The 12,700-nt window shown below is 45.3% G+C and overlaps 1 protein-coding gene across 2 annotated transcripts in view; it reads left to right on the forward strand.

Moving 5' to 3' along the window:
- Positions 1 to 12,700, forward strand: part of LOC140392858 (ephrin type-B receptor 2) — a 1,067,684-nt gene that overhangs the window by 783,704 nt on the left and 271,280 nt on the right. The window lies entirely within an intron of this gene.

Below are 12,700 nucleotides of genomic sequence, written 5' to 3' on the forward strand. Positions count from 1 at the left end.
CAACGTATTTTGGCAATAGAGGCAGATTCTGCACTTAGGTTGTCGTCAATTGGTTACTTAAAGGCCTCCCTGGGCCCAAGGGCGGATGGGCGCGTGCAGGCCTTACCCATCCCACATATTATGGGTTAGAGTCAAGGATGGGCAAGAAGATTGAGGGCTACACACTTATCTTATATGTGTATTACCCAGCAGGGGCTGCACAATCCAGCCCATTGTTCTGCTTCCAGTTTGGTATTGCTCTTTTTGAAAAGTCAACACCTGTCTTTCCAATGCAGCTGTTATTTTCTGTGGCACGCTAATCGAGATCATGTTTCTCTGCAACATACTGAGCAGAAGTGGCTGGTCCTCTGTCCAGTGAGAGTGCAGTGATTCGCAGTATTCTGTACAGTGAGGGTGCAGTAATTCCCAGTATTCTGTACAGTGAGGGTGCAGTAATTTCCAGTATACTGTACAGTGAGGGTGCAGTGATTCCCAGTATTCTGTACAGTGAGGGTGCAGTAAATCCCAGTATTCTGTACAGTGAGGGTACAGTGATTCCCAGTATTCTGTACAGTGAGGGTGCAGTGATTCCCAGTTTTCTGTACAGTGAGGGTGCAGTGATTCCCAGTATTCTGTACAGTGAGGGTGCAGTGATTCCCAGTATTCTGTACAGTGAGGGTGCAGTAATTCCCAGTTTTCTGTACAGTGAGGGTGCAGTGATTCCCAGTATTCTGTCCAGTGAGGCTGCAGTGATTCCCAGTTTTCTGTACAGTGAGGGTGCAGTGATTCCCAGTATTCTGTACAGTGAGGGTGCAGTGATTCCCAGTATTCTGTCCAGTGAGGCTGCAGTGATTCCCAGTATTCGGTACAGTGAGGGTGCAGTGATTCCCAGTATTCTGTACAGTGAGGGTGCAGCGATTCCCAGTATTCTGTACAGTGAGGGTGCAGCGATTCCCAGTATTCTGTACAGTGAGGGTGCAGTGATTCCCAGTATTCGGTACAGTGAGGGTGCAGTGATTCCCAGTATTCGGTACAGTGAGGGTGCAGTGATTCCCAGTATTCTGTACAGTGAGATTGCAGTGATTCCCAGTATTCTGTACAGTGAGGGTGCAGTAATTCCCAGTTTTCTGTACAGTGAGGGTGCAGTGATTCCCAGTATTCTGTCCAGTGAGGCTGCAGTGATTCCCAGTTTTCTGTACAGTGAGGGTGCAGTGATTCCCAGTATTCTGTACAGTGAGGGTGCAGTGATTCCCAGTATTCTGTCCAGTGAGGCTGCAGTGATTCCCAGTATTCGGTACAGTGAGGGTGCAGTGATTCCCAGTATTCTGTACAGTGAGGGTGCAGCGATTCCCAGTATTCTGTACAGTGAGGGTGCAGCGATTCCCAGTATTCTGTACAGTGAGGGTGCAGTGATTCCCAGTATTCGGTACAGTGAGGGTGCAGTGATTCCCAGTATTCGGTACAGTGAGGGTGCAGTGATTCCCAGTATTCTGTACAGTGAGATTGCAGTGATTCCCAGTATTCTGTACAGTGAGGGCGCAGTGATTCCCAGTATTCTGTACAGTGAGGATGCAGTGATTCACAGTATTCTGTACAGTGAGGGTGCAGTGATTCCCAGTTTTCTGTACAGTGAGGGTGCAGTGATTCCCAGTATTCTGTACAGTGAGGGTGCAGTGATTCCCAGTATTCTGTACAGTGAGGATGCAGTGATTCCCAGTATTCTGTACAGTGAGGATGCAGTGATTCCCAGTATTCTGTACAGTGAGGATGCAGTGATTCCCAGTATTCTGTACCGTGAGGGTGCAGTGATTCCCAGTATTCTGTACAGTGAGGATGCAGTGATTCCCAGTATTCTGTACAGTGAGGATGCAGTGATTCCCAGTATTCTGTACCGTGAGGGTGCAGTAAATCCCAGTATTCTATACAATGACGCTGCAGTGATTCCCAGTATTCTGTACAGTGAGGGTGCAGTGATTCCCAGTGTTCTGTACAGTGAGGGTGCAGCGATTCCCAGTATTCGAAACAATGAGGCTACAGTGATTCCCAGTATTCTGTACAGTTAGGGTGCAGTGATTCCCAGTGTTCTGTCCAGTGAGGGTGCAGTAATTCCCAGTATTCTGTACAGTGAGGGTGCAGTGATTCCCAGTGTTCTGTACAGTGAGGGTGCAGTAATTCCCAGTATTCTGTACAGTGAGGGTGCTGTGATTCCCAGTATTCGAAACAATGAGGCTACAGTGATTCCCAGTATTCTGTACAGTGAGGGTGCTGTGATTCCCAGTATTCTGTACTATGAGGGCACAGTGATTCCCAGTATTCTGTACAGTGAGGGTGCAGTAATTCCCAGTATTCTGTACGGTGAGGGTGCAGTGATTCCCAGTATTCTGTACAGTGAGGGCGCAGTGATTCCCAGTATTCTGTACAGTGAGGGTGCAGTGATTCCAAGTATTCTGTACAGTGAGGGTGCAGTGATTCCCAGTGTTCTGTACAGTGAGGGTGCAGTAATTCCCAGCATTCTGTACAGTGAGGCTGCAGTGATTCCCAGTATTATGTACAGTGAGGGTGCAGTGATTCTCATTGTTCTGTCCAGTGAGGGTGCTGTGATTCCCAGTATTCTGTACAGTGAGGGCACAGTGATTCCCAATATTCTGTACAGTGAGGGTGCGGTAATTCCCAGTATTCTGTCCAGTGAGGGTGCTCTGATTCCCAGTATTCTGTCCAGTGAGGGTGCAGTGATTCCCAGTATTCTGTACAGTGAGCGTGCAGTGATTCCCAGTATTCTGTACAGTGAGGGTGCAGTGATTCCCAGTATTCTGTACAGTGAGGGTGCAGTGATTCCCCGTATTCTGTACAGTGAGTGTGCAGTGATTCTCAGTGTTCTGTCCAGTGAGGGTGCTGTGATTCCCAGTATTCTGAACAGTGAGGGCACAGTAATTCCCAGTATTCTGTACAGTGAGGGTGCGGTAATTTCCAGTATTCTGTCCAGTGAGGGTGCTGTGATTCCCAGTATTCTGTACAGTGAGGGCACAGTAATTCCCAGTATTCTGGACAGTGAGGGTGCAGTGATTCCCAGCATTCTGTACAGTGAGGGTGCAGTAAATCCCAATATTCTGTACAGTGAGATTGCAGCTATTCCCAGTATTCTATACAGTGAGGCTGCAGTAATTCCCAGCATTCTGTACAGTGAGGGTGCAGCGATTCCCAGTATTCTATACAGTGAGGGTGCAGCGATTCCCAGTATTCTGTACAGTGAGGGTGCAGCGATTCCCAGTATTCTATACAGTGAGGGTGCAGTGATTCCCAGTATTCTGTACAGTGAGGGTGCAGTGATTCCCAATATTGTGTACGGTGACGGTGCAGTGATTCCCAGTATTCTGTACTTTGAGGGTGCAGTGATTCCCAATATTGTGTACAGTGAGGGTGCAGTGACTCCCAGTATTCTGTACAGTGAGGCTGCAGTAATTCCCAGTATTCTTTACAGTGAGGGTGCAGTGATTCCCAGTATTCTGTACCTTGAGGGTGCAGTAATTCCCAATATTAGGTACGGTGAAGGTGCAGTGATTCCCAGTATTCTGTACTTTGAGGGTGCAGTGATTCCCAGTATTCTGTACAGTGAGGGTGCAGCGATTCCCAGTATTCTGTACAGTGAGGTTGCAGCGATTCCCAGTATTCTGTGCAGTGAGGGTGCAGTGATGCCCTGTATTCTGTACAATGAGGGTGCAGTGATTCCAATATTCTGTACAGTGAGGGTGCAGTGATTCCCAGTATTCTGTCCACTGAGGATGCAGTTATCCCAGTATTCTGGACAGTGAGATTGCAGCGATTCCCAGTATTCTATACAGTGAGGCTGCAGTGAATCCCAGTATTCTGTACAGTGAGGGTGCAGTGATTCCCAGTATTCTATACAGTGAGGCTGCAGTGATTCCCAATATTCTGTACAGTGAGGGTGCAGCGATTCCCAGTATTCTGTACTTTGAGGGTGCAGTGATTCCCAGTATTCTGTGCAGTGAGGTTGCAGCGATTCCCAGTATTCTGTGCAGTGAGGGTGCAGTGATGCCCTGTATTCTGTACAATGAGGGTGCAGTGATTCCAATATTCTGTACAGTGAGGGTGCAGTGATTCCCAGTATTCTGTCCACTGAGGGTGCAGTTATCCCAGTATTCTGGACAGTGAGATTGCAGCGATTCCCAGTATTCTATACAGTGAGGCTGCAGTGAATCCCAGTATTCTGTACTGTGAGGGTGCAGTGATTCCCAGTATTCTATACAGTGAGGCTGCAGTGATTCCCAATATTCTGTACAGTGAGGGTGCAGTGATTCCCAGTATTCTGTGCAGTGAGGGTGCAGTGATGCCCTGTATTCTGTACAGTGAGGGTGCAGTGATTCCCAATATTGTGTACGGTGAGGGTGCAGTGATTCCCAGTATTCTGTACAATGAGGGTGCAGTGATTCCAATATTCTGTACAGTGAGGGTGCAGTGATTCCCAATATTAGGTACGGTGAAGGTGCAGTGATTCCCAGTATTCTGTACTTTGAGGGTGCAGTGATTCCCAGTATTCTGTACAGTGAGGGTGCAGCGATTCCCAGTATTCTGTACAGTGAGGGTGCTGTGATTCCCAGTATTCTGTACAGTGAGTGAGCAGTGATTCCCAGTATTCTGTACAGTGAGTGAGCAGTGATTCCCAGTATTCTGTACAGTGAGGTTGCAGCGATTCCCAGTATTCTGTGCAGTGAGGGTGCAGTGATGCCCTGTATTCTGTACAATGAGGGTGCAGTGATTCCAATATTCTGTACAGTGAGGGTGCAGTGATTCCCAGTATTCTGTCCACTGAGGGTGCAGTTATCCCAGTATTCTGGACAGTGAGATTGCAGCGATTCCCAGTATTCTATACAGTGAGGCTGCAGTGAATCCCAGTATTCTGTACAGTGAGGGTGCAGTGATTCCCAGTATTCTATACAGTGAGGCTGCAGTGATTCCCAATATTCTGTACAGTGAGGGTGCAGCGATTCCCAGTATTCTGTACTTTGAGGGTGCAGTGATTCCCAGTATTCTGTGCAGTGAGGTTGCAGCGATTCCCAGTATTCTGTGCAGTGAGGGTGCAGTGATGCCCTGTATTCTGTACAATGAGGGTGCAGTGATTCCAATATTCTGTACAGTGAGGGTGCAGTGATTCCCAGTATTCTGTCCACTGAGGGTGCAGTTATCCCAGTATTCTGGACAGTGAGATTGCAGCGATTCCCAGTATTCTATACAGTGAGGCTGCAGTGAATCCCAGTATTCTGTACAGTGAGGGTGCAGTGATTCCCAGTATTCTATACAGTGAGGCTGCAGTGTTTCCCAATATTCTGTACAGTGAGGGTGCAGCGATTCCCAGTATTCTGTACTTTGAGGGTGCAGTGATTCCCAGTATTCTGTGCAGTGAGGGTGCAGTGATGCCCTGTATTCTGTACAGTGAGTGTGCAGTGATTCCCAATATTGTGTACGGTGAGGGTGCAGTGATTCCCAGTATTCTGTACAATGAGGGTGCAGTGATTCCAATATTCTGTACAGTGAGGGTGCAGTGATTCCCAGTATTCTGTCCACTGAGGGTGCAGTTATCCCAGTATTCTGGACAGTGAGATTGCAGCGATTCCTAGTATTCTATACAGTGAGGCTGCAGTGATTCCCAGTATTCTGTACAGTGAGGGTGCAGTGATTCCCAGTATTCTATACAGTGAGGCTGCAGTGATTCCCAATATTCTGTACAGTGAGGGTGCAGCGATTCCCAGTATTCTGTACTTTGAGGGTGCAGTGATTCCCAGTATTCTGTACTTTGAGGCTGCAGTGATTCCCAGTATTCTCTACAGTGAGGCTGCAGTGATTCCCAATATTCTGTACAGTGAGGGTGCAGCGATTCCCAGTATTCTGTACAGTGAGGGTGCAGTGATTCCCAGTATTCTGTACAGTGTGGGTGCAGTGATTCCCAGTATTCTGTACAGTGAGGGTGCAGTGATTCCCAGTATTCTGTACAGTGAGGGTGCAGCAATTCCCAGTATTCTGTACAGTGAGGGTGCAGTGATTCCCAGTATTCTGTACAGTGTGGGTGCAGTGATTCCCAATATTCTGTACAGTGAGGGAGCAGCGATTCCCAGTATTCTGTACAGTGAGGGTACAGTATATCCCAGTATTTTGTACAGTGAGGGTGCAGTGATTCCCAATATTCTGTACAGTGAGGGTGCAATGATTCCCAGTATTCTGTACAGTGAGGGTGCTGCGATTCCCAGTATTCTGTACAGTGAGGGTGCTGTGATTCACAGTATTCTGTGCAGTGAGGGCACAGTGATTCCCAATATTCTGTACAGTGTGTTTGCAGTGATTCCCAGTATTCTGTATGGTGAGGGTGCAGTGATATTCAGTATTCTGTGCACTGAGGGTGCAGTGATTCCTAGTATTCTGTACACTGAGGGAGCAGTGATTCCCAGTATTTTGTACAGTGAGGGTGCAGTGATTCCCAGTATTCTGTACAGTGAGGGTGCAGTGATTCCCAGTATTTTGTACACTGAGGGAGCAGTGATTCCCAATATTCTGTACAGTGGAGGTGCAGTGATTCCCAGTATTCTGTACAGTGAGGGTGCAGTGATTCCCAGTATTCTGTACACTGAGGGAGCAGTGATTCCCAATATTCTGTACAGTGGGGGTGCAGTGATTCCCAGTATTCTGTACAGTGAGGGTTCAGTGATTCCCAGTATTCTGTACAGTGTGGGTGCAGTGACCACCCATATTCTGAAGAGTGTGAGTGCAGTGATTCCCAGTATTGTGTACTGTTGTAGTGCAGAGATTCCCAGTATTCTGTGATGTGAGAGTTCAGTGATTCCCGGTATTGTGTACCGCGAGGGTGCAGTGGTTTCCGGTATTCTGCACGGTGAGAGTGCGGTGATTCACAGTATTCTGTAGTTTAGGGTGATTGTGCAGTAATTCCCAGTATTCTGTAGGGTGATTGTGCAGTGATTCCCAGTTATCTGTAGGGTGATTGTGCAGTAATTCCTAATATTCTGTCTGGTGATAGTGCAGTGATTCCCGGTATTCTGTATGGTGGTTGTAATGATTGCATTCTGTGGCACAGAATTTTGAAAAGACATTGATTGCCTGAATAGTCACCTTCCAATCCACACTGATATCTCACATCGCATCTTATGATGGGTTTCCCCAGAAATCTTTTGGAATGTCAACATGTTGGCCCAAATCCTTTTCGATGAAGCTCATGATTTGAATATACTGCCTCATCTTGAAGTAGTGAGACATTCTCCATGGTTACATAATGTGTGGCGGTACCATTCACGAAGGAGGCTGTGTTTTATCCATCAACACTAAAACCCCGCAATTGTAAACAAACACTTAAACGTTTACCGCTCGCCATCCATATTCAAAAACAGAAGATATGGTTAAGTTTATAAATAGTCTGAGGATGACCTTGGTGATTAATGGTAACTATTATTCTTCAGTAATCTGCAGCTATACCTAAACTCCTGGCTCTTATCATTTTTAGGTTTGTTCAAGCAGTCATTGTTGACATCATCTTGTTCTAAATGCACAAAATGTAAAGAAGATAAAATAAGGATTGATCACCTTCCAGCTGAACGAGGCTACATAATTTCTGTATTGGATTTGGGTGATAGTTATCGGAGTGCTTTGTGCAGCTCCGATCAATTATCCTGACAGAATTAAGTCACAAAGATGGTCCCAGCTATCAGAGATTTAAATTATGAAGGAAGGTGAAAAATCCGCTATTGTTATTAAAATGGGTTTCAGGTCATGAGGAAGAAATTGAACATATTGATATTTCTGATGATTAAGAGTTCAAATATTGGCGAGCGTGAATTAAAATGAGTGAGTTGGAAGTGAGAACGGAATTGATGCGGAATCTTTTCACTCCAATGTTCACCATGGCATGGAATAATGATGATGTACGTTACAAACCATTGAAGGGGGAAATAGATGTTGGTTCATTAGACAATTCAATGCAGTGCATGAGAGAGTGGGACAGGTTTGGAGAAAGAAGGCAGGAAATGTTGAAAAGAATCCTTTTCAAATTAGTCGACAGAAAACTCTACTCCTGCTCCAAGTTTCTTTGTTTCAGTCAGTTCACGGTAAGCTCAGGTGTGTCGCAAGTGATGAGCAACAGAGAGCTTATTTTTTCATTGCACAATGTGATTAATTAATGTTCTCATAGTTAAGAATCCGCTCGGGAAGAGTGATCATAACACAACAGCATTTCAAATTCAGTTTGAGGACAAGAAACTGGAGTCCCACACTAGCATATGGAGTTAAACAACGGTAATTACGTAGAGGTGAGGGCAGATTTGGCCCTATTAAACTGGGCAGGAAGACTAAATAAAAGGTAGGACAGTTGATGAGCAATGGTAGTTGTTTAAGGAGATATTCAATTCCTCCAAACTAACATACATTCCAGGGAGGAAGAAAGATTGTTCGAGGGGGGAAATAATCCATGGTTAAGCAAGGAAATTAAAAATAACGTAAAGACAAGAACTAAGGAATACCATATTACAAAGACCAGTGGCAGGCTGGGAGATTGGGAAACTTTTAAAGATCAACAAAGAGTAACTAAAAAAGTAATAAAAAGAGGAAAGGTAAATTATGAAAGAATACTGGTGCAAAATATAAAAAAGGATAGTAAAACCTTCTATACGTATATAAAAGTGAAGAGAGTAGCTAAAGTGAATGTTGGTTCCGAGAAGGATGAAACTGGGGAATTAATAATGGGGAACACAGAAATGGCAAAGATGCTAAATCAATATTTTGCCTCAGTTTTCATGGTTGAAGACACTAGTACCATCCCAATAGTAACAGGTAATGCAGAGGTAATCGAAAGGGAGGAACTGAGAACAACTGTCATCAATAGGGGAAATGTACAAAACAAACTATTGGGATTGATGACAGACAAGTCCCCTGGGCCCGATGGCTTACATCATGGGTTCTTAAAGGAAGTAGCAGTGGAGATAGTGGATCTATTGATTATAATATTCCAATATTCACTGGATGCGGGCAAGGTTCCAGTGAATTGGAAGAACCCTTATTCAAAAAGAGAGGGAGATGGAAACTTGGAAACTATAGACCAGTTAGTTTAACACATGTCATTGGGAAATTGTTGGAATCCATCATTAAGGAAATAATACAGGACATTCGGAAAGTCAAAACACAATCCATCAGTCAGCATGATTTTATGAAAGGTAAATTGTATTTGACTAATTTGCTAGAGTTCTTCGAAGATGTAACAAGCCAAGTAGATCATGGGGATCCTATAGATGTAGTATCTCTGGACTTCAAGAAGGCATTTAATAAGGTGCTGCACAAAAGATTAATACAAAAAGTAAAAACACATGGTATAAGGGTAAGCTATTAGGTTGGATAGAAGACTGGCTAACCAACAGAAGGCAGAAAGTCGGGATGAATGACTCTGTTTCTGATTGGCAAGATGTATCTAGTGGGGTGCCACAGGGTTTGGCCCTGGGCCCCGACTATTTACAATATATATTAATGATTTGGAAGTCGGCATAAAAGGTACTGTAGCCAAATTTGCAGATGACACTAAAATAGATGGGATAGTAAGTTGCAATGAGAAAATGACAAATTTACATATGGATATTTAGATGAGTCGGCCACAAGTTTGCAGATGGAGTTTAAAGTGGAAAAGTGTGAGATCATCCATTTTGGTCTAAAATATGGAAAGGCAACTTATTATCTAAATGGAGAGAAAGTTCAGAGTGCTTAAATGCAGAGGGATCTGGGTGTTCTCGTGCATGAATTACAGAAATCAACAGCAGGTAATAAGGAAGGCAAATGGAATTTTGGCCTTTATAGCTAAGGGAATAGAGTATAAAAGTAAGGAAGTGTTGCTACAACTGTACAACGCATTGGTGAAACTGCACCTGGAGTGTTGTGTACCGTTTCTGTCCCTTTATTTGAGGAGGGATGTAGTTACATTAGAGGTGGTTCAGAGGAGGTTCCAGATTGATTCCAGAAATGAGTGGGGTGGCATGGTTAGCACTGCAGCCACATAGCGCCAAGGGCCCGGGTTCGATTCCGGCCTTGGGTGACTGTGTGGAATTTGCACGTTCGCCACGTGTCTGCGTGGGTTTCCTATGGGTGCTCCGGTTTCCTATCACAGGCCAAAGATGTGCAGGTCAGATAGATTGGCCATGCTTAATTGCCCCTTAACATCCAAAGGTTAGGTGGGGTTATAGGGATAGGGCGGGGAATTGGGCCCAGATAGGGTGCTCTGTAAGAGGGTTGGGAAAAATTCAATAAGCCAAATGGCCTCTCTCTGCACCGTAGCGATTCTATGAGGGGTTTGGCTTATGAAGAGAGATTAGGCCTATACTCTCTCGAGTTTAGAAGAATGAGAGAATATCTAATTGAGGTATATGAGATGATCAAACACATTGACAAAGTTGACATAGAGCGGATGCTCCCTCTTGTGGGGCAATCTAGAACGAGAGGTCATCATTTTAGGATAAAAGGGAGCAAATTTAAAACAGAGATGAGGAGAACTGTTCAGAGGAGAACTATTTTTACAGTATTGAATAAACAGATTTTATTCTGATTGTATCACGTGTCTCTCATTGTTCTCTGTGCTGTCTGTTTGGCCTTATCTGAGTCATGTTAGCTTGACTTGTCTTTGGAAAAATTGCAGGAGTTTGCAAGTGTTGTACTCGGAGATCCACTGAGATTTAGAAGACTATTCTATTTTTGGACTTTAGCTTTTAACTTCAAGGAAATGAAGAGGATCATGTGACTGAATGCAAAAGCCAAGTTGTTCGAGATCAAAGGAAATCTTAGATTGATTTACTGGAAGAAGGTGAAAAGTATTTATGATTAGAGACAATGGTAGCCATCTCTGAGTGCACAATGGATAGCCCCTGTTACCGAAGGTGCTTCTAACCAGGAAGAGCCACAGGCATAAAGTACCTATTTGAAAACTAGTTCTTGACATGATTTAGAGTCTGCACATAGTGAGTTACAGGGAAGTTGCATCTCCACTCAGGGCTGCCTGACAGCTTCTTTCACAACTGCCTGACACCAGTGCCACATCTTTTTATGCCCCATAGATTAGCCATCATTGCCTGGATGAGTGCTGCTCAGGAAGCTCGACACCATCCAGGACAAAGTAGCCCGCTTGATTGCTCCTCGTTCCACAAACATTCAAACCCTCCACTCCGACGAACTGTAGCAGCCGTGTGTACCATCTACAAGATGCTCTGCAGGGACTCACCAAGGTTCCGTAGGCAGCACCTTCCAAACCCATGACCACTACCGTCCAGAAGGACAAGGGCAGCAGATACCTGGGAACCTCACCACCTGGAGGTTCCCCTTAAAGTCACTTGAAGTACCCTGACTTGGAAATATATCGTCGTTCCTTCATTGTCGCTGGGTCAAAATCCTCGTTCCTCCTCCCTAACAGCACAGTAGATGTACCTGCACTACATGGACTGCAGAAGTTCAAGAAGATGGTTCACCTTTTCAAGGGCAAGTCGGGATGGGTCACAAATGCTAGCCTAGTCAGTGAAGCTCACATTCCGTAAAAAAAACTAATTTGAAAAAAGAAATCAATTTTGTTAACCCTTTATACTACACCTCCCCCCCAAGTACACAATGTTCTTATTACTAATAGTATAAAAATATATTTAACTGTTTACATAACCTTTTGGATTTAAAATATTTACATGGCTGTCTCCTTCAACTCCGCCCCCCTGCCTCAACTCCCGAGTCCCCAGCTTTTTAAAAGTTAATTTACTGGATGTTGGATAGTCCAGCATTTATTATTAAGGTGGAGGGATTAAATGTTTGTGAAGGGTCAGAAATCAAGCGTGCTGCTTTGTCTTGGATGGTGTTCAGCTTCTTGAGTGTTGTTGGCGCTGCACTCATCCAGGCAAGTGGAGAGTATTCCATCACATGCCTGACCTGAACCTTGTGGGTGGTTGACAGGCGTTGGGGAGGACGACAGCTGTGACGCTTTGCAATGATGGCCTCCGAGATATCTGCCTCAGAGTTGCTTGGAACGTATTGTCCCGGGCGCCATGAGATGGTATGGGCTGATCTGCTGATTGACAAGCAATGGAAGGAAGCTGGCATTAGTGGGGTCAGGGGAACACTGATTTGAAGCTTATGCCAGGCTGGTTATGTTGAAGGTTTTCACTTGTGTTTTATCCGAACTTGCCCTTTGCGCAGGAGCGGTCCTGCTCCTCGCCAGGAAGTCCAAGGCCTCTTTCCTCAAATTGAGTTAGAGTCTTGAGCTCCGTCATCACTCTGGCCGGCTGTGCCCACTCACTCCTGTTGTGCTAGAGTTTGTCCTGCATTGGGACAGATGGGAAGAGTATAGGTGGGAGTCGTGGCCTGTCAGATGGGAATGAAGTGCGGCAAGCATGGGAGATGAGTGGGAGCAGGCACAAGTTGGGTACTGGAGCTATTGGGGGGATTATTGAGGTGGGGGGTGCATAACAAGTGTTGTGACTCCGTGAGATGGGTGGGAGTCACATTACCATGGAGATGTGAGGACTGTGTTAAGGAGTACTGAGGGAAACATGAGGAGGCAGGCTTCCCCTGGTTGCCTGAAGAAGGTCATTCATTTTCTGGGACTGCAGCCCCATCCTCTTTTGGAGTGAGTGAGTGCTCACAATTGTGGCCACAGCCTCTAAGGCGGGGTTGGGCACTTTGCTGGATGGACATC

Source organism: Scyliorhinus torazame, chromosome 16, assembly GCF_047496885.1.
Source record: "Scyliorhinus torazame isolate Kashiwa2021f chromosome 16, sScyTor2.1, whole genome shotgun sequence".
NCBI lineage: Eukaryota > Metazoa > Chordata > Chondrichthyes > Carcharhiniformes > Scyliorhinidae > Scyliorhinus > Scyliorhinus torazame.